This window comes from Motacilla alba, unplaced genomic scaffold (assembly GCF_015832195.1).
Source record: "Motacilla alba alba isolate MOTALB_02 unplaced genomic scaffold, Motacilla_alba_V1.0_pri HiC_scaffold_41, whole genome shotgun sequence".
Lineage (NCBI taxonomy): Eukaryota > Metazoa > Chordata > Aves > Passeriformes > Motacillidae > Motacilla > Motacilla alba.
Genome location: NW_024037513.1, coordinates 261,678 through 281,806, shown reverse-complemented (window position 1 = coordinate 281,806; position 20,129 = coordinate 261,678).

Sequence of the window (20,129 nt, the reverse complement as noted above, 5' to 3'; positions counted from 1 at the left end):
TCCTGGTCTCAATTTGCAGCTCTCCATTGGCACTCTCAAAGCAGCCCGAGTTGGCACGGGTGGCAGCTTGTCCCTGGGCAGCATCTTGATATTCATGGAAATCCAGCAGGCTTCCTGACATAAAGGACGAAGGGCCTACCTGGTACTGACAAAGGCTTCTGCCCGGGAAAGCAAAACTCAGCACCCCCCCTTCCTGGTCTCAGTTTGCAGAGCTCCGTGGGCACTCTCAAAGCATCCCGAGTTGGCACAGGTGGCAGCTTGTCCCTGGGCGGCATCTTGATATTCGTGGAAACCCAGAAGGAAGCCGGCCCCGAAATGCCGAGGGCCTACCTGGTACTGACAAAGGCTTCTGCCCAGGAAAACAAAACTCACCACCCCCCTTCCTGGTCTCAATTTGCAGAGCTCCATGGGCACTCTCAAAGCATCCAGAGTTGGCACAGGTGGCAGCTTGTCCCTGGGCAGCATCTTGTTATTCGAGGTAATCCAGCCTGCAACCAGCCCCGAAGGGCCGAGGGCCTGCCTGGTACTGACAAAGGCTTCTGCCCGGGGAAACAAAACCCACAAACCCACGTTCTTGGTCTTCGTGTAAAGAACAATGTGGGCACTCTCAAAGCAGCACGAGTTGGCACAGGTGGCAGCTTGTCCCTGGGCGGCATCTTGACATTCGTGGAAATCCAGCAGGCAGCCTGACCTTAAGGACCGAGGGCCTAGCTGGTACTGACAAAGGCTTCTGCCCAGGAAACAAAACCCACCACCCTACGTTCCTGGTTTCAGTTTGCAGAGCTCCATGGGCACTCTCAAAGCAGCCCGAGTTGGCACATGTGCCAGATTGTCCTTCGGCGGCATCTTGATTTTCGTGGGAATCCTGCGACCAGCCTGCTCCTTAGGGCCAAGGGCCCACCTGGTACTGACAAAGGCTTCTACCCGGGGAAAAAAAACCAACAAACCCACGTTCCTGGTCTCAGTTTGCAGCTCTCCATGGGCACTCTCAAAGCAGCCCGAGTTGGCACAGGTGGCAGCTTGTCCCTGGGCGGCATCTTGATATTCTTGGAAATCCAGCAGTCAGCCTGCCCTTAAGGGCCGAGGCCCGACCTAGTACTGAGAAAATTTTCTGCCCAGGGAAACAAAACTCAGCACCCCACGTTCCTGGTCTTCGTTTGCAGAGCTCCGTGGGCACTCTCAAAGCAGCATGATTTGGCACAGGTGGCAGCTTGTCCCTGGGCGGCATCTTGATATTCGTGGAAATCCAGCAGGCAGCCGGCCCCTTCGGGCCAAGGGCCTAGCTGGTACTGACAAAGGCTTCTGCCCGGGGAAACGAAAGCCACCACCCCTTGTTCCTGGTTTTCGTGTAAAGAACTCCGTGGGCACTCTCAAAGCAGCACGAGTTGGCGCAGGTGGCAGCTTGTCCCTGGGCAGCATCTTGATATTCGTGGTAATCCAGCCTGCAACCGGCCCCTTTGGGCCGAGGGCCTACCTGGTACTGACAAAGGCTTCTGCCCAGGAAAAGAAAACTCACCACCCCCCTTCCTGGTCTCAGTTTGAGGAGTTCTGCGGGGACTCTCAAAGCAGCCCAAGTTGGCACAGGTGGCAGCTTGTCCCTGGGCGGCATCTTGATATTCATGGAAATCAAGCAGGCAGCCGGACGCTAAGTGTGGAGGGCCGTCCTAGTACAGAGAAAGTCTTCGGCCCAGCAAAAAAAACCCACAACCCGACGTTCCAGGTCTTCGTGTGAAGAACTCCGTGGGCACTCTCAAAGCAGCCCGAGTTGGCACAGGTGGCAGCTTGTCCCTGGGCAGCATCTTGATATTCGTGGTAATCCAGTCTGCAACCAGCACCGAAGGGCCGAGGGCCTACCTGGTACTGACAAAGGCTTCTGCTCGGGAAAACAAAACTCAGCACCCCACGTTCCTGGTCTCAGTTTGCAGGGCTCCGTGGGCACTCTCAAAGCAGGCCAAGTTGGCACAGGTGGCAGCTTGTCCCTGGGCGGCATCTTGATATTCGTGGAAACCCAGAAGGCAGCCGGCCGCGAAGGGCTGAGGGCCTACCAGATACTGACAAAAGCTTCTGCCCGGGAAAATAAAACTCAGCACCCCACGTTCCTGGTCTCAGTTTGCAGAGTTCCGTGGGCACTCTCAAAGCAGTACGAGTTGGCACAGATGCCATCTCGTCCCTCGGCGGCATCTTGACATTTGTGGAAATCCAGCAGGCAGCCTGGCCTTAAGGACCAAGGGCCTAGCTGGTACTGACAAAGGCTTCTGCCCGGGGAAATAAAACACAAAAACCCACGTTCCTCGACTCAGTGTGAAGAACTCCGTGGTCACTCTCAAAGCAGCCCGAGTTGGCACAGGTGGCAGCTTGTCCCTGGGCAGCATCTTGATATTCGTGGAAATCCAGCAGGCTTCCTGACATAAAGGATGAAGGGACTACCTGGTACTGACAAAGGCTTCTGCCCGGGGAAACAAAACCAACCACCCCACATTCCTGGTCTCAGTTTTCAGAGTTCCGTGGGCACTGTAAAAGCAACCCGAGCTGGCACAGGTGGCAGCTTGTCCCCGGGCGGCATCTTGATATTCGTGGAAATCCAGCAGGCAGACGGTCCCTAAGGAACAAGGGCCTACCTGGTACTTACAAAGGCTTCTGTCCAGGAAACAAAACCCACCAGCCCACGATCCTGGTCTCAGTTTGCAGAGCTCCATGGGCACTCTCAAAGCAGCCCGAGTTGGCACAGGTGGCAGCTTGTCCCTGGGCGGCAGCTAGATTTTCGTGGAAATCCTGCTGCCAGCCTGCTCCTTAGGGCGAAGGGCCCACCTGGTACTGACAAAGGCTTCTGCCCGGGGAAACAAAACCAACAAACCCACGTTCCTGGTCTCAGTTTGCAGCTCTCCATGGGCACTCTCAAAGCAGCCCGAGTTGGCACGGGTGGCAGCTTGTCCCTGGGCAGCATCCTGATATTCATGGAAATCCAGCAGGATTCCTGACATAAAGGACGAATCTCGACCTGGTACTGACAAAGGCTTCTGCCCGGGAAAACAAAACTCAGCACCCCACGTTCCTGGTCTCAGTTTGCAGAGCTCCGTGGGCACTCTCAAAGCAGCACGAGTTGGCCCAGGTGGAAGCTTGTCCCTGGGCGGCATCTTGATATTCGTGGAAACCCAGAAGGCAGCCGGCCCCGAAATGCCGAGGGCCTACCTGGTATTGACAAAGGCTTCTGCCCAGGAAAACAAAACTCACCACCCCCCTTCCTGGTCTCAGTTTGCAGAGCTCCGTGGGCACTCTCAAAGCAGCACGAGTTGGCACAGGTGGCAGCTTGTCCCTGGGCGGAATATTGATATTCGTGGAAATCCTGCAGTCAGCCTGCCCTTAAGGGCCGAGGGCCGACCTAGTACAGAGAAAGTCTTCTGCCCAGGGAAACAAAATTCACCAACCCACGTTCCTGGTCTCAGTTTTCAGAGCTCCGTGGGCACTCTCAAAGCAGCCCGAGTTGGCACAGGTGGCAGCTTGTCCCTGGGCGGCATCTTGATATTAGTGGAAATCCAGCAGGCAGCCGGCCCCTTCGGGCCAAGGGCCTACCTGGTACTGACAAAGGCTTCTGCCCGGGGAAACAAAACCCACAAACCCACGTTCTTGGTCTTCGTGTAAAGAACTCTGTGGGCACGATCAAAGCTGCACGAGTTGGCACAGATGCCAGCTTGTCCCTGGGCGGCATCTTGACATTCGTGGAAATCCAGCAGCCAGCCTGACCTTAAGGACCGAGTGCCTAGCAGGTACTGACAAAGGCTTCTGCCCAGGAAACAAAACCCACCACCCTACGTTCCTGGTTTCAGTTTGCAGAGCTCCATGGGCACTCTTAAAGCAGCATGAGTTGGCACATGTGCCAGATTGTCCTTGGGCGGCATCTAGATTTTCGTGGAAATCCTGCTGCCAGCCTGACCTTAAGGACCGAGTGCCTAGCTGGTACTGACAAAGGCTTCTGCCCAGGAAACAAAACCCACCACCCTACGTTACTGGTCTCAGTTTGCAGCTCTCCATGGGCACTCTCAAAGCAGCCCGAGTTGGCACAGGTGGCAGCTTGTCCCTTTGCGGCATCTTGATATTCTTGGAAATCCAGCAGTCAGCCTGCCCTTAAGGGCCGAGGGCCGACCTAGTACAGAGAAAGTTTTCTGCCAAGGAAACAAAACTTAGCACCCCACGTTCCTGGTCTTCGTTTGCAGAGCTCCGTGGGCACTCTCAAAGCAGCATGATTTGGCACAGTTTGCAGCTTGTCCCTGGGCGGCATCCTGATATTCGTGGAAATCCAGCAGGCAGCCGGCCCCTTCAGGCCAAGGGCCTAGCTGGTACTGACAAAGGCTTCTGCCCGGGGAAACAAAACCCACAAACCCATGTTCCTGGTATTCATGTAAAGAACTCCGTGGGCACTCTCAAAGCAGCACGAGTTGGCGCAGGTGGCAGCTTGTCCCTGGGCAGCATCTTGATATTCGTGGTAATCCAGCCTGCAACCGACACCTTAGGGCCGAGGGCCCACCTGGTACTGACAAAGGCCTCTGCCCGGGGAAAAAAAACCAACAAACCCACGTTCCTGGTCTCAGTTTGCAGCTCTCCATGGGCACTCTCAAAGCATCCCGAGTTGGCACAGGTGGCAGCTTGTCCCTGGGCGGCATCTTGATATTCGTGGAAACCCAGAAGGAAGCCGGCCCCGAAATGCCGAGGGCCTACCTGGTACTGACAAAGGCTTCTGCCCAGGAAAACAAAACTCACCACCCCCCTTCCTGGTCTCAATTTGCAGAGCTCCATGGGCACTCTCAAAGCATCCAGAGTTGGCACAGGTGGCAGCTTGTCCCTGGGCAGCATCTTGTTATTCGAGGTAATCCAGCCTGCAACCAGCCCCGAAGGGCCGAGGGCCTGCCTGGTACTGACAAAGGCTTCTGCCCGGGGAAACAAAACCCATAAACCCACGTTCTTGGTCTTCGTGTAAAGAACAATGTGGGCACTCTCAAAGCAGCACGAGTTGGCACAGGTGGCAGCTTGTCCCTGGGCGGCATCTTGACATTCGTGGAAATCCAGCAGGCAGCCTGACCTTAAGGACCGAGGGCCTAGCTGGTACTGACAAAGGCTTCTGCCCAGGAAACAAAACCCACCACCCTACGTTCCTGGTTTCAGTTTGCAGAGCTCCATGGGCACTCTCAAAGCAGCCCGAGTTGGCACATGTGCCAGATTGTCCTTCGGCGGCATCTTGATTTTCGTGGGAATCCTGCGACCAGCCTGCTCCTTAGGGCCAAGGGCCCACCTGGTACTGACAAAGGCTTCTACCCGGGGAAAAAAAACCAACAAACCCACGTTCCTGGTCTCAGTTTGCAGCTCTCCATGGGCACTCTCAAAGCAGCCCGAGTTGGCACAGGTGGCAGCTTGTCCCTGGGCGGCATCTTGATATTCTTGGAAATCCAGCAGTCAGCCTGCCCTTAAGGGCCGAGGCCCGACCTAGTACTGAGAAAATTTTCTGCCCAGGGAAACAAAACTCAGCACCCCACGTTCCTGGTCTTCGTTTGCAGAGCTCCGTGGCCACTCTCAAAGCAGCATGATTTGGCACAGGTGGCAGCTTGTCCCTGGGCGGCATCTTGATATTCGTGGAAATCCAGCAGGCAGCCGGCCCCTTCGGGCCAAGGGCCTAGCTGGTACTGACAAAGGCTTCTGCCCGGGGAAACGAAAGCCACCACCCCTTGTTCCTGGTTTTCGTGTAAAGAACTCCGTGGGCACTCTCAAAGCAGCACGAGTTGGCGCAGGTGGCAGCTTGTCCCTGGGCAGCATCTTGATATTCGTGGTAATCCAGCCTGCAACCGGCCCCTTTGGGCCGAGGGCCTACCTGGTACTGACAAAGGCTTCTGCCCAGGAAAAGAAAACTCACCACCCCCCTTCCTGGTCTCAGTTTGAGGAGTTCTGCGGGGACTCTCAAAGCAGCCCAAGTTGGCACAGGTGGCAGCTTGTCCCTGGGCGGCATCTTGATATTCATGGAAATCAAGCAGGCAGCCGGACGCTAAGTGTGGAGGGCCGTCCTAGTACAGAGAAAGTCTTCGGCCCAGCAAAAAAAACCCACAACCCGACGTTCCAGGTCTTCGTGTGAAGAACTCCGTGGGCACTCTCAAAGCAGCCCGAGTTGGCACAGGTGGCAGCTTGTCCCTGGGCAGCATCTTGATATTCGTGGTAATCCAGTCTGCAACCAGCCCCGAAGGGCCGAGGGCCTACCTGGTACTGACAAAGGCTTCTGCTCGGGAAAACAAAACTCAGCACCCCACGTTCCTGGTCTCAGTTTGCAGGGCTCCGTGGGCACTCTCAAAGCAGGCCAAGTTGGCACAGGTGGCAGCTTGTCCCTGGGCGGCATCTTGATATTCGTGGAAACCCAGAAGGCAGCCGGCCGCGAAGGGCTGAGGGCCTACCAGATACTGACAAAAGCTTCTGCCCGGGAAAACAAAACTCAGCACCCCACGTTCCTGGTCTCAGTTTGCAGAGTTCCGTGGGCACTCTCAAAGCAGTACGAGTTGGCACAGATGCCATCTCGTCCCTCGGCGGCATCTTGACATTTGTGGAAATCCAGCAGGCAGCCTGGCCTTAAGGACCAAGGGCCTAGCTGGTACTGACAAAGGCTTCTGCCCGGGGAAATAAAACACACAAACCCACGTTCCTCGACTCAGTGTGAAGAACTCCGTGGTCACTCTCAAAGCAGCCCGAGTTGGCACAGGTGGCAGCTTGTCCCTGGGCAGCATCTTGATATTCGTGGAAATCCAGCAGGCTTCCTGACATAAAGGATGAAGGGACTACCTGGTACTGACAAAGGCTTCTGCCCGGGGAAACAAAACCAACCACCCCACATTCCTGGTCTCAGTTTTCAGAGTTCCGTGGGCACTGTAAAAGCAACCCGAGCTGGCACAGGTGGCAGCTTGTCCCCGGGCGGCATCTTGATATTCGTGGAAATCCAGCAGGCAGACGGTCCCTAAGGAACAAGGGCCTACCTGGTACTTACAAAGGCTTCTGTCCAGGAAACAAAACCCACCAGCCCACGATCCTGGTCTCAGTTTGCAGAGCTCCATGGGCACTCTCAAAGCAGCCCGAGTTGGCACAGGTGGCAGCTTGTCCCTGGGCGGCATCTAGATTTTCGTGGAAATCCTGCTGCCAGCCTGCTCCTTAGGGCGAAGGGCCCACCTGGTACTGACAAAGGCTTCTGCCCGGGGAAACAAAACCAACAAACCCACGTTCCTGGTCTCAGTTTGCAGCTCTCCATGGGCACTCTCAAAGCAGCCCGAGTTGGCACGGGTGGCAGCTTGTCCCTGGGCAGCATCCTGATATTCATGGAAATCCAGCAGGATTCCTGACATAAAGGACGAATCTCGACCTGGTACTGACAAAGGCTTCTGCCCGGGAAAACAAAACTCAGCACCCCACGTTCCTGGTCTCAGTTTGCAGAGCTCCGTGGGCACTCTCAAAGCAGCACGAGTTGGCCCAGGTGGAAGCTTGTCCCTGGGCGGCATCTTGATATTCGTGGAAACCCAGAAGGCAGCCGGCCCCGAAATGCCGAGGGCCTACCTGGTATTGACAAAGGCTTCTGCCCAGGAAAACAAAACTCACCACCCCCCCTTCCTGGTCTCAGTTTGCAGAGCTCCGTGGGCACTCTCAAAGCAGCACGAGTTGGCACAGGTGGCAGCTTGTCCCTGGGCGGAATCTTGATATTCGTGGAAATCCTGCAGTCAGCCTGCCCTTAAGGGCCGAGGGCCGACCTAGTACAGAGAAAGTCTTCTGCCCAGGGAAACAAAATTCACCAACCCACGTTCCTGGTCTCAGTTTTCAGAGCTCCGTGGGCACTCTCAAAGCAGCCCGAGTTGGCACAGGTGGCAGCTTGTCCCTGGGCGGCATCTTGATATTAGTGGAAATCCAGCAGGCAGCCGGCCCCTTCGGGCCAAGGGCCTACCTGGTAATGACAAAGGCTTCTGCCCGGGGAAACAAAACCCACAAACCCACGTTCTTGGTCTTCGTGTAAAGAACTCTGTGGGCACGATCAAAGCTGCACGAGTTGGCACAGATGCCAGCTTGTCCCTGGGCGGCATCTTGACATTCGTGGAAATCCAGCAGCCAGCCTGACCTTAAGGACCGAGTGCCTAGCAGGTACTGACAAAGGCTTCTGCCCAGGAAACAAAACCCACCACCCTACGTTCCTGGTTTCAGTTTGCAGAGCTCCATGGGCACTCTTAAAGCAGCATGAGTTGGCACATGTGCCAGATTGTCCTTGGGCGGCATCTAGATTTTCGTGGAAATCCTGCTGCCAGCCTGACCTTAAGGACCGAGTGCCTAGCTGGTACTGACAAAGGCTTCTGCCCAGGAAACAAAACCCACCACCCTACGTTACTGGTCTCAGTTTGCAGCTCTCCATGGGCACTCTCAAAGCAGCCCGAGTTGGCACAGGTGGCAGCTTGTCCCTTTGCGGCATCTTGATATTCTTGGAAATCCAGCAGTCAGCCTGCCCTTAAGGGCCGAGGGCCGACCTAGTACAGAGAAAGTTTTCTGCCAAGGAAACAAAACTTAGCACCCCACGTTCCTGGTCTTCGTTTGCAGAGCTCCGTGGGCACTCTCAAAGCAGCATGATTTGGCACAGTTTGCAGCTTGTCCCTGGGCGGCATCCTGATATTCGTGGAAATCCAGCAGGCAGCCGGCCCCTTCAGGCCAAGGGCCTAGCTGGTACTGACAAAGGCTTCTGCCCGGGGAAACAAAACCGACAAACCCATGTTCCTGGTTTTCATGTAAAGAACTCCGTGGGCACTCTCAAAGCAGCACGAGTTGGCGCAGGTGGCAGCTTGTCCCTGGGCAGCATCTTGATATTCGTGGTAATCCAGCCTGCAACCGACACCTTAGGGCCGAGGGCCCACCTGGTACTGACAAAGGCCTCTGCCCGGGGAAAAAAAACCAACAAACCCACGTTCCTGGTCTCAGTTTGCAGCTCTCCATGGGCACTCTCAAAGCAGCCCGAGTTGGCGCAGGTGGCAGCTTGTCCCTGGGCAGCATCTTGATATTCGTGGTAATCCAGCCTGCTACCGGCCCCTTAGGGCCGAGGGCCTACCTGGTACTGACAAAGGCTTCTGCCAAGGAAAAGAAAACTCACCACCCCCCATTGCTGGTCTCAGTTTGAGGAGTTCTGCGGGGACTCTCAAAGCAGCCCAAGTTGGCACAGGTGGCAGCTTGTCCCTGGGCAGCATCTTGATATTCATGGAAATCAAGCAGGCAGCCGGACGCTAAGTGTGGAGGGCCGTCCTAGTACAGAGAAAGTCTTCAGCCCAGCAAAAAAAAACCCACAACCCGACGTTCCAGGTCTTCGTGTGAAGAACACCGTGGGCACTCTCAAAGCATCCAGAGTTGGCACAGGTGGCAGCTTGTCCCTGGGCAGCATCTTGATATTCGTGGTAATCCAGTCTGCAATTAGCCCCATAGGGCCGAGGGACTACCTGGTACTGACAAAGGCTTCTGCCCGGGGAAACAAAACCCACAAACCCACGTTCCTTGTCTTCGTGTAAAGAACTCTGTGGGCACGATCAAAGCTGCACGAGTTGGCACAGATGCCAGCTTGTCCCTGGGCGGCATCTTGACATTCGTGGAAATCCAGCAGGCAGCCTGACCTTAAGGACCAAGGGCCTAGCTGGTACTGACAAAGGCTTCTGCCCGGGGAAATAAAACACAAAAACCCACGTTCCTCGACTCAGTGTGAAGAACTCCGTGGTCACTCTCAAAGCAGCCCGAGTTGGCACAGGTGGCAGCTTGTCCCTGGGCAGCATCTTGATATTCGTGGAAATCCAGCAGGCTTCCTGACATAAAGGATGAAGGGACTACCTGGTACTGACAAAGGCTTCTGCCCGGGGAAACAAAACCCACCAGCCCACATTCCTGGTCTCAGTTTTCAGAGTTCCGTGGGCACTGTCAAAGCAGCCCAAGCTGGCACAGGTGGCAGCTTGTCGCCTGGCAGCATCTTGATATTCGTGGAAATCCAGCAGGCAGACGGTCCCTAAGGAACAAGGGCCTACCTGGTACTTACAAAGGCTTCTGTCCAGGAAACAAAACCCACCAGCCCACGTTCCAGGTCTCAGTTTGCAGAGCTCCATGGGCACTCTCAAAGCAGCCCGAGTTGGCACATGTGCCCGATTGTCCCTGGGCGGCATCTTGATTTTCGTGGAAATCCTGCTGCCAGCCTGCTCCTTAGGGCCAAGGGCCCACCTGGTACTGACAAAGGCTTCTGCCCGGGGAAAAAAAACCAACAAACCCACGTTCCTGGTCTCAGTTTGCAGCTCTCCCTGGGCACTCTCAAAGCAGCCAGAGTTGGCACGGGTGGCAGCTTGTCCCTGGGCAGCATCCTGATATTCATGGAAATCCAGCAGGCTTCCTGACATAAAGGACGAAGCTCCTACCTGGTACTGACAAAGGCTTCTGCCCGGGAAAACAAAACTCAGCACCCCACGTTCCTGGTCTCAGTTTGCAGCTCTCCATGTGCACTCTCAAAGCAGTACGAGTTGGCAGAGGTGCCAGCTTGTCCCTCGGCGGCATCTTGACATTCCTTTAAATCCAGCAGGCAGCCTGACCTTAAGGACCAAGGGCCTAGCTGGTACTGACAAAGGCTTCTGCCCTTGAAACAAAACCCACCACCCCACGTTCCTGTTTTCAGTTTGCAGAGCTCCATGGGCACTCTCAAAGCAGCCCGAGTTGGCACGGGTGCCAGATTGTCCTTGGGCGGCATCTTGATTTTCGTGGAAATCCTGCTGCCAGCCTGCTCCTTAGGGCCAAGGGCCCACCTGGTACTGACAAAGGCTTCTGCCCGGGGAAACAAAACCAACAAACCCACGTTCCTGGTCTCAGTTTGCAGCTCTCCATGGGCAGTCTCAAAGCAGCCCGAGTTGGCACGGGTGGCAGCTTGTCCCTGGGCAGCATCTTGATATTCGTGGAAATCCAGCAGGCTTCCTGACATAAAGGACGAAGGGACTACCTGGTACTGACAAAGGCTTCTGCCCGGGACAGCAAAACTCACCACCCCCCTTCCTGGTCTCAGTTTGCAGAGCTCCGTGGGCACTCTCAAAGCAGTCTAAGTTGGCACAGGTGGCAGCTTGTCCCTGGGCGGCATCTTGATATTCTTGGAAATCCAGCAGGCAGCCTGCCCCTAAGGGCCGAGGCCCGACCTAGTACAGAGAAAGTATTCTGCCAAGGGAAACAAAACTCACCAACCCCACGTTCCTGGTCTCAGTTTGCAGAGCTCCGTGGGCACTCTCAAAGCAGCCCAAGCTGGCACAGGTGGCAGCTTGTCCCTGGGCGACATCTTGATATTCGTGGAAATCCAGCAGGCAGCCGGACGCTAAAGGTGGAGGGCCGACCTAGTACAGAGAAAGTCTTCGGCCCAGCAAAACAAAACCCACTACCCGACGTTCCAGGTCTCAGTTTGCAGAGCTCCGTGGGCACTCTCAAAGCATCCCGAGTTGGCACAGGTGGCAGCTTGTCCCTGGGCAGCATCTTGTTATTCGGGGTAATCCAGCCTGACACCAGCCCCTTAGGGCCGAGGGCCTACCTGGTACTGACAAAGGCTTCAGCCCGGGGAAACAAAACCCACCACCCCACATTCCTGGTCTCAGTTTGAAGAGCTCCATGGGCACTCTCAAAGCAGGACGAGTTGGCACAGGTGGCAGCTTGTCCCTGGGCGGCATCTTGATATTCGTGGAAATCCAGCAGTCAGGCTGCCCCTAAGGGCCGAGGGCAGACCTAGTACAGGGAAAGTCTTCTGCCCAGGGAAACAAAATTCACCCACCCACGTTCCTGGTCTCAGTTTGCAGAGCTCCGTGGGCACTCTCAAAGCAGCCCGAGTTGGCACAGGTGGCAGCTTGTCCCTGGGCGGCATCTTGATATTCTTGGAAATCCAGCAGGCAGCAGGACCCTTCGGGCCAAGGGCCTAGCTGGTACTGACAAAGGCTTCTGCCCGGGGAAACAAAACCCACAAACCCACGTTCCTTGTCTTCGTGTAAAGATCTCTGTGGGCATGATCAAAGCTGCACGAGTTGGCACAGATGCCAGCTTGTCCCTGGGCGGCATCTTGACATTCATGGAAATCCAGCAGGCAGCCTGACCTTAAGGACCGAGGGCCTAGCTGGTACTGACAAAGGCTTCTGCCCAGGAAAAAAAACCCACCACCCCACGTTCCTGGTTTCAGTTTGCAGCTCTCCATGGGCACTCTCAAAGCAGCCCGAGTTGGCACAGGTGGCAGCTTGTCCCTGGGCGGCATCTTGATATTCTTGGAAATCCAGCAGTCAGCCTGCCCTTAAGGGCCGAGGGCCGACCTAGTACAGAGAAAGTTTTCTGCCCAGGGAAACAAAACTCAGCACCCCACGTTCCTGGTCTCAGTTTGCAGAGTTCCGTGGGCACTCTCAAAGCAGTACGAGTTGGCACAGATGCCAGCTCGTCCCTCGGCGGCATCTTGACATTTGTGGAAATCCAGCAGGCAGCCTGGCCTTAAGGACCAAGGGCCTAGCTGGTACTGACAAAGGCTTCTGCCCGGGGAAATAAAACACACAAACCCACGTTCCTCGACTCAGTGTGAAGAACTCCGTGGTCACTCTCAAAGCAGCCCGAGTTGGCACATGTGCCAGATTGTCCTTGGGCGGCATCTTGATTTTCGTGGAAATCCTGCTGCCAGCCTGCTCCTTAGGGCCAAGGGCCCACCTGGTACTGACAAAGGCTTCTGCCCGGGGAAACAAAACCAACAAACCCACATTCCTGGTCTCAATTTGCAGCTCTCCATTGGCACTCTCAAAGCAGCCCGAGTTGGCACGGGTGGCAGCTTGTCCCTGGGCAGCATCTTGATATTCATGGAAATCCAGCAGGCTTCCTGACATAAAGGACGAAGGGCCTACCTGGTACAGACAAAGGCTTCTGCCCGGGAAAGCAAAACTCAGCACCCCCCCTTCCTGGTCTCAGTTTGCAGAGCTCCGTGGGCACTCTCAAAGCATCCCGAGTTGGCACAGGTGGCAGCTTGTCCCTGGGCAGCATCTTGATATTCGTGGAAACCCAGAAGGAAGCCGGCCCCGAAATGCCGAGGGCCTACCTGGTACTGACAAAGGCTTCTGCCCAGGAAAAGAAAACTCACCACCCCCCTTCCTGGTCTCAATTTGCAGAGCTCCATGGGCACTCTCAAAGCATCCCGAGTTGGCACAGGTGGCAGCTTGTCCCTGGGCAGCATCTTGTTATTCGAGGTAATCCAGCCTGCAACCAGCCCCGAAGGGCCGAGGGCCTGCCTGGTACTGACAAAGGCTTCTGCCCGGGGAAACAAAACCCACAAACCCACGTTCTTGGTCTTCGTGTAAAGAACAATGTGGGCACTCTCAAAGCAGCACGAGTTGGCACAGGTGGCAGCTTGTCCCTGGGCGGCATCTTGACATTCGTGGAAATCCAGAAGGCAGCCGGCCCCGAAATGCCGAGGGCCTACCTGGTATTGACAAAGGCTTCTGCCCAGGAAAACAAAACTCACCACCCCCCTTCCTGGTCTCAGTTTGCAGAGCTCCGTGGGCACTCTCAAAGCAGCACGAGTTGGCACAGGTGGCAGCTTGTCCCTGGGCGGAATCTTGATATTCGTGGAAATCCTGCAGTCAGCCTGCCCTTAAGGGCCGAGGGCCGACCTAGTACAGAGAAAGTCTTCTGCCCAGGGAAACAAAATTCACCAACCCACGTTCCTGGTCTCAGTTTTCAGAGCTCCGTGGGCACTCTCAAAGCAGCCCGAGTTGGCACAGGTGGCAGCTTGTCCCTGGGCGGCATCTAGATTTTCGTGGAAATCCAGCAGGCAGCCGGCCCCTTCGGGCCAAGGGCCTACCTGGTACTGACAAAGGCTTCTGCCCGGGGAAACAAAACCCACAAACCCACGTTCTTGGTCTTCGTGTAAAGAACTCTGTGGGCACGATCAAAGCTGCACGAGTTGGCACAGATGCCAGCTTGTCCCTGGGCGGCATCTTGACATTCGTGGAAATCCAGCAGCCAGCCTGACCTTAAGGACCGAGTGCCTAGCAGGTACTGACAAAGGCTTCTGCCCAGGAAACAAAACCCACCACCCTACGTTCCTGGTTTCAGTTTGCAGAGCTCCATGGGCACTCTCAAAGCAGCATGAGTTGGCACATGTGCCAGATTGTCCTTGGGCGGCATCTTGATTTTCGTGGAAATCCTGCTGCCAGCCTGCTCCTTAGGGCCAAGGGCCCACCTGGTACTGACAAAGGCTTCTGCCCGGGGAAACAAAACCAACAAACCCACATTCCTGGTCTCAATTTGCAGCTCTCCATTGGCACTCTCAAAGCAGCCCGAGTTGGCACGGGTGGCAGCTTGTCCCTGGGCAGCATCTTGATATTCATGGAAATCCAGCAGGCTTCCTGACATAAAGGACGAAGGGCCTACCTGGTACAGACAAAGGCTTCTGCCCGGGAAAGCAAAACTCAGCACCCCCCCTTCCTGGTCTCAGTTTGCAGAGCTCCGTGGGCACTCTCAAAGCATCCCGAGTTGGCACAGGTGGCAGCTTGTCCCTGGGCAGCATCTTGATATTCGTGGAAACCCAGAAGGAAGCCGGCCCCGAAATGCCGAGGGCCTACCTGGTACTGACAAAGGCTTCTGCCCAGGAAAAGAAAACTCACCACCCCCCTTCCTGGTCTCAATTTGCAGAGCTCCATGGGCACTCTCAAAGCATCCCGAGTTGGCACAGGTGGCAGCTTGTCCCTGGGCAGCATCTTGTTATTCGAGGTAATCCAGCCTGCAACCAGCCCCGAAGGGCCGAGGGCCTGCCTGGTACTGACAAAGGCTTCTGCCCGGGGAAACAAAACCCACAAACCCACGTTCTTGGTCTTCGTGTAAAGAACAATGTGGGCACTCTCAAAGCAGCACGAGTTGGCACAGGTGGCAGCTTGTCCCTGGGCGGCATCTTGACATTCGTGGAAATCCAGAAGGCAGCCGGCCCCGAAATGCCGAGGGCCTACCTGGTATTGACAAAGGCTTCTGCCCAGGAAAACAAAACTCACCACCCCCCTTCCTGGTCTCAGTTTGCAGAGCTCCGTGGGCACTCTCAAAGCAGCACGAGTTGGCACAGGTGGCAGCTTGTCCCTGGGCGGAATCTTGATATTCGTGGAAATCCTGCAGTCAGCCTGCCCTTAAGGGCCGAGGGCCGACCTAGTACAGAGAAAGTCTTCTGCCCAGGGAAACAAAATTCACCAACCCACGTTCCTGGTCTCAGTTTTCAGAGCTCCGTGGGCACTCTCAAAGCAGCCCGAGTTGGCACAGGTGGCAGCTTGTCCCTGGGCGGCATCTAGATTTTCGTGGAAATCCAGCAGGCAGCCGGCCCCTTCGGGCCAAGGGCCTACCTGGTACTGACAAAGGCTTCTGCCCGGGGAAACAAAACCCACAAACCCACGTTCTTGGTCTTCGTGTAAAGAACTCTGTGGGCACGATCAAAGCTGCACGAGTTGGCACAGATGCCAGCTTGTCCCTGGGCGGCATCTTGACATTCGTGGAAATCCAGCAGCCAGCCTGACCTTAAGGACCGAGTGCCTAGCAGGTACTGACAAAGGCTTCTGCCCAGGAAACAAAACCCACCACCCTACGTTCCTGGTTTCAGTTTGCAGAGCTCCATGGGCACTCTCAAAGCAGCATGAGTTGGCACATGTGCCAGATTGTCCTTGGGCGGCATCTAGATTTTCGTGGAAATCCTGCTGCCAGCCTGACCTTAAGGACCGAGTGCCTAGCTGGTACTGACAAAGGCTTCTGCCCAGGAAACAAAACCCACCACCCTACGTTACTGGTCTCAGTTTGCAGAGCTCCATGGGCACTCTCAAAGCAGCCCGAGTTGGCACAGGTGGCAGCTTGTCCCTTTGCGGCATCTTGATATTCTTGGAAATCCAGCAGTCAGCCTGCCCTTAAGGGCCGAGGGCCGACCTAGTACAGAGAAAGTTTTCTGCCAAGGAAACAAAACTTAGCACCCCACGTTCCTGGTCTTCGTTTGCAGAGCTCCGTGGGCACTCTCAAAGCAGCATGATTTGGCACAGTTTGCAGCTTGTCCCTGGGCGGCATCCTGATATTCGTGGAAATCCAGCAGGCAGCCGGCCCCTTCAGGCCAAGGGCCTAGCTGGTACTGACAAAGGCTTCTGCCCGGGGAAACAAAACCGACAAACCCATGTTCCTGGTTTTCATGTAAAGAACTCCGTGGGCACTCTCAAAGCAGCACGAGTTGGCGCAGGTGGCAGCTTGTCCCTGGGCAGCATCTTGATATTCGTGGTAATCCAGCCTGCAACCGACACCTTAGGGCCGAGGGCCCACCTGGTACTGACAAAGGCCTCTGCCCGGGGAAAAAAAACCAACAAACCCACGTTCCTGGTCTCAGTTTGCAGCTCTCCATGGGCACTCTCAAAGCAGCCCGAGTTGGCGCAGGTGGCAGCTTGTCCCTGGGCAGCATCTTGATATTCGTGGTAATCCAGCCTGCTACCGGCCCCTTAGGGCCGAGGGCCTACCTGGTACTGACAAAGGCTTCTGCCAAGGAAAAGAAAACTCACCACCCCCCTTGCTGGTCTCAGTTTGAGGAGTTCTGCGGGGACTCTCAAAGCAGCCCAAGTTGGCACAGGTGGCAGCTTGTCCCTGGGCAGCATCTTGATATTCATGGAAATCAAGCAGGCAGCCGGACGCTAAGTGTGGAGGGCCGTCCTAGTACAGAGAAAGTCTTCAGCCCAGCAAAAAAAAACCCACAACCCGACGTTCCAGGTCTTCGTGTGAAGAACACCGTGGGCACTCTCAAAGCATCCAGAGTTGGCACAGGTGGCAGCTTGTCCCTGGGCAGCATCTTGATATTCGTGGTAATCCAGTCTGCAATTAGCCCCATAGGGCCGAGGGACTACCTGGTACTGACAAAGGCTTCTGCCCGGGGAAACAAAACCCACAAACCCACGTTCCTTGTCTTCGTGTAAAGAACTCTGTGGGCACGATCAAAGCTGCACGAGTTGGCACAGATGCCAGCTTGTCCCTGGGCGGCATCTTGACATTCGTGGAAATCCAGCAGGCAGCCTGACCTTAAGGACCAAGGGCCTAGCTGGTAGTGACAAAGGCTTCTGCCCGGGGAAATAAAACACACAAACCCACGTTCCTCGACTCAGTGTGAAGAACTCCGTGGTCACTCTCAAAGCAGCCCGAGTTGGCACAGGTGGCAGCTTGTCCCTGGGCAGCATCTTGATATTCGTGGAAATCCAGCAGGCTTCCTGACATAAAGGATGAAGGGACTACCTGGTACTGACAAAGGCTTCTGCCCGGGGAAACAAAACCCATCAGCCCACATTCCTGGTCTCAGTTTTCAGAGTTCCGTGGGCACTGTCAAAGCAGCCCAAGCTGGCACAGGTGGCAGCTTGTCGCCTGGCAGCATCTTGATATTCGTGGAAATCCAGCAGGCAGACGGTCCCTAAGGAACAAGGGCCTACCTGGTACTTACAAAGGCTTCTGTCCAGGAAACAAAACCCACCAGCCCACGTTCCAGGTCTCAGTTTGCAGAGCTCCATGGGCACTCTCAAAGCAGCCCGAGTTGGCACATGTGCCCGATTGTCCCTGGGCGGCATCTTGATTTTCGTGGAAATCCTGCTGCCAGCCTGCTCCTTAGGGCCAAGGGCCCACCTGGTACTGACAAAGGCTTCTGCCCGGGGAAAAAAAACCAACAAACCCACGTTCCTGGTCTCAGTTTGCAGCTCTCCCTGGGCACTCTCAAAGCAGCCAGAGTTGGCACGGGTGGCAGCTTGTCCCTGGGCAGCATCCTGATATTCATGGAAATCCAGCAGGCTTCCTGACATAAAGGACGAAGCTCCTACCTGGTACTGACAAAGGCTTCTGCCCGGGAAAACAAAACTCAGCACCCCACGTTCCTGGTCTCAGTTTGCAGCTCTCCATGTGCACTCTCAAAGCAGTACGAGTTGGCAGAGGTGCCAGCTTGTCCCTCGGCGGCATCTTGACATTCCTTTAAATCCAGCAGGCAGCCTGACCTTAAGGACCAAGGGCCTAGCTGGTACTGACAAAGGCTTCTGCCCTTGAAACAAAACCCACCACCCCACGTTCCTGTTTTCAGTTTGCAGAGCTCCATGGGCACTCTCAAAGCAGCCCGAGTTGGCACGGGTGCCAGATTGTCCTTGGGCGGCATCTTGATTTTCGTGGAAATCCTGCTGCCAGCCTGCTCCTTAGGGCCAAGGGCCCACCTGGTACTGACAAAGGCTTCTGCCCGGGGAAACAAAACCAACAAACCCACGTTCCTGGTCTCAGTTTGCAGCTCTCCATGGGCAGTCTCAAAGCAGCCCGAGTTGGCACGGGTGGCAGCTTGTCCCTGGGCAGCATCTTGATATTCGTGGAAATCCAGCAGGCTTCCTGACATAAAGGACGAAGGGACTACCTGGTACTGACAAAGGCTTCTGCCCGGGACAGCAAAACTCACCACCCCCCTTCCTGGTCTCAGTTTGCAGAGCTCCGTGGGCACTCTCAAAGCAGTCTAAGTTGGCACAGGTGGCAGCTTGTCCCTGGGCGGCATCTTGATATTCTTGGAAATCCAGCAGTCAGCCTGCCCCTAAGGGCCGAGGCCCGACCTAGTACAGAGAAAGTCTTCTGCCAAGGGAAACAAAACTCACCAACCCCACGTTCCTGGTCTCAGTTTGCAGAGCTCCGTGGGCACTCTCAAAGCAGCCCAAGCTGGCACAGGTGGCAGCTTGTCCCTGGGCGACATCTTGATATTCGTGGAAATCCAGCAGGCAGCCGGACGCTAAAGGTGGAGGGCCGACCTAGTACAGAGAAAGTCTTCGGCCCAGCAAAACAAAACCCACTACCCGACGTTCCAGGTCTCAGTTTGCAGAGCTCCGTGGGCACTCTCAAAGCATCCCGAGTTGGCACAGGTGGCAGCTTGTCCCTGGGCAGCATCTTGTTATTCGGGGTAATCCAGCCTGACACCAGCCCCTTAGGGCCGAGGGCCTACCTGGTACTGACAAAGGCTTCAGCCCGGGGAAACAAAACCCACCACCCCACATTCCTGGTCTCAGTTTGAAGAGCTCCATGGGCACTCTCAAAGCAGGACGAGTTGGCACAGGTGGCAGCTTGTCCCTGGGCGGCATCTTGATATTCGTGGAAATCCAGCAGTCAGGCTGCCCCTAAGGGCCGAGGGCAGACCTAGTACAGTGAAAGTCTTCTGCCCAGGGAAACAAAATTCACCCACCCACGTTCCTGGTCTCAGTTTGCAGAGCTCCGTGGGCACTCTCAAAGCAGCCCGAGTTGGCGCAGGTGGCAGCTTGTCCCTGGGCAGCATCTTGATATTCGTGGAAATCCAGCCTGCCACCGGCCCCTTAGGGCCGAGGGCCTACCTGGTACTGACAAAGGCTTCTGCCCAGGAAAAGAAAACTCACCACCCCCCTTCCTGGTCTCAGTTTGAGGAGTTCTGCGGGGACTCTCAAAGCAGCCCAAGTTGGCACAGGTGGCAGCTTGTCCCTGGGCAGCATCTTGATATTCATGGAAATCAAGCAGGCAGCCGGACGCTAAGTGTGGAGGGCCGTCCTAGTACAGAGAAAGTCTTCGGCCCAGCAAAAAAAAACCCACAACCCGACGTTCCAGGTCTCAGTTTGCAGAGCTCCGAGGGCACTCTCAAAGAATCCCGAGTTGGCACAGGTGGCAGCTTGTCCCTGGGCAGCATCTTGCTATTTGGGGTAATCCAGCCTGCAACCAGCCCCGAAGGGCCGAGGGCCTACCTGGTACTGACAAAGGCTTCTGCCCGGGAAAACAAAACTCAGCACCCCACGTTCCTGGTCTCAGTATGCAGGGCTCCGTGGGCACTCTCAAAGCAGGCCAAGTTGGCCCAGGTGGCAGCTTGTCCCTGGGCGGCATCTTGTTATTCGTGGAAACCCAGAAGGCAGCCGGTCCCGAAGGCCCGAGGGCCTACCTGGTACTGACAAAGGCTTCTGCCCGGGAAACAAAACTCAGCACCCCACGTTCCTGGTCTCAGTTTGCAGAGTTCCGTGGGCACTCTCAAAGCAGTACGAGTTGGCACAGATGCCAGCTCGTCCCTCGGCGGCATCTTGACATTTGTGGAAATCCAGCAG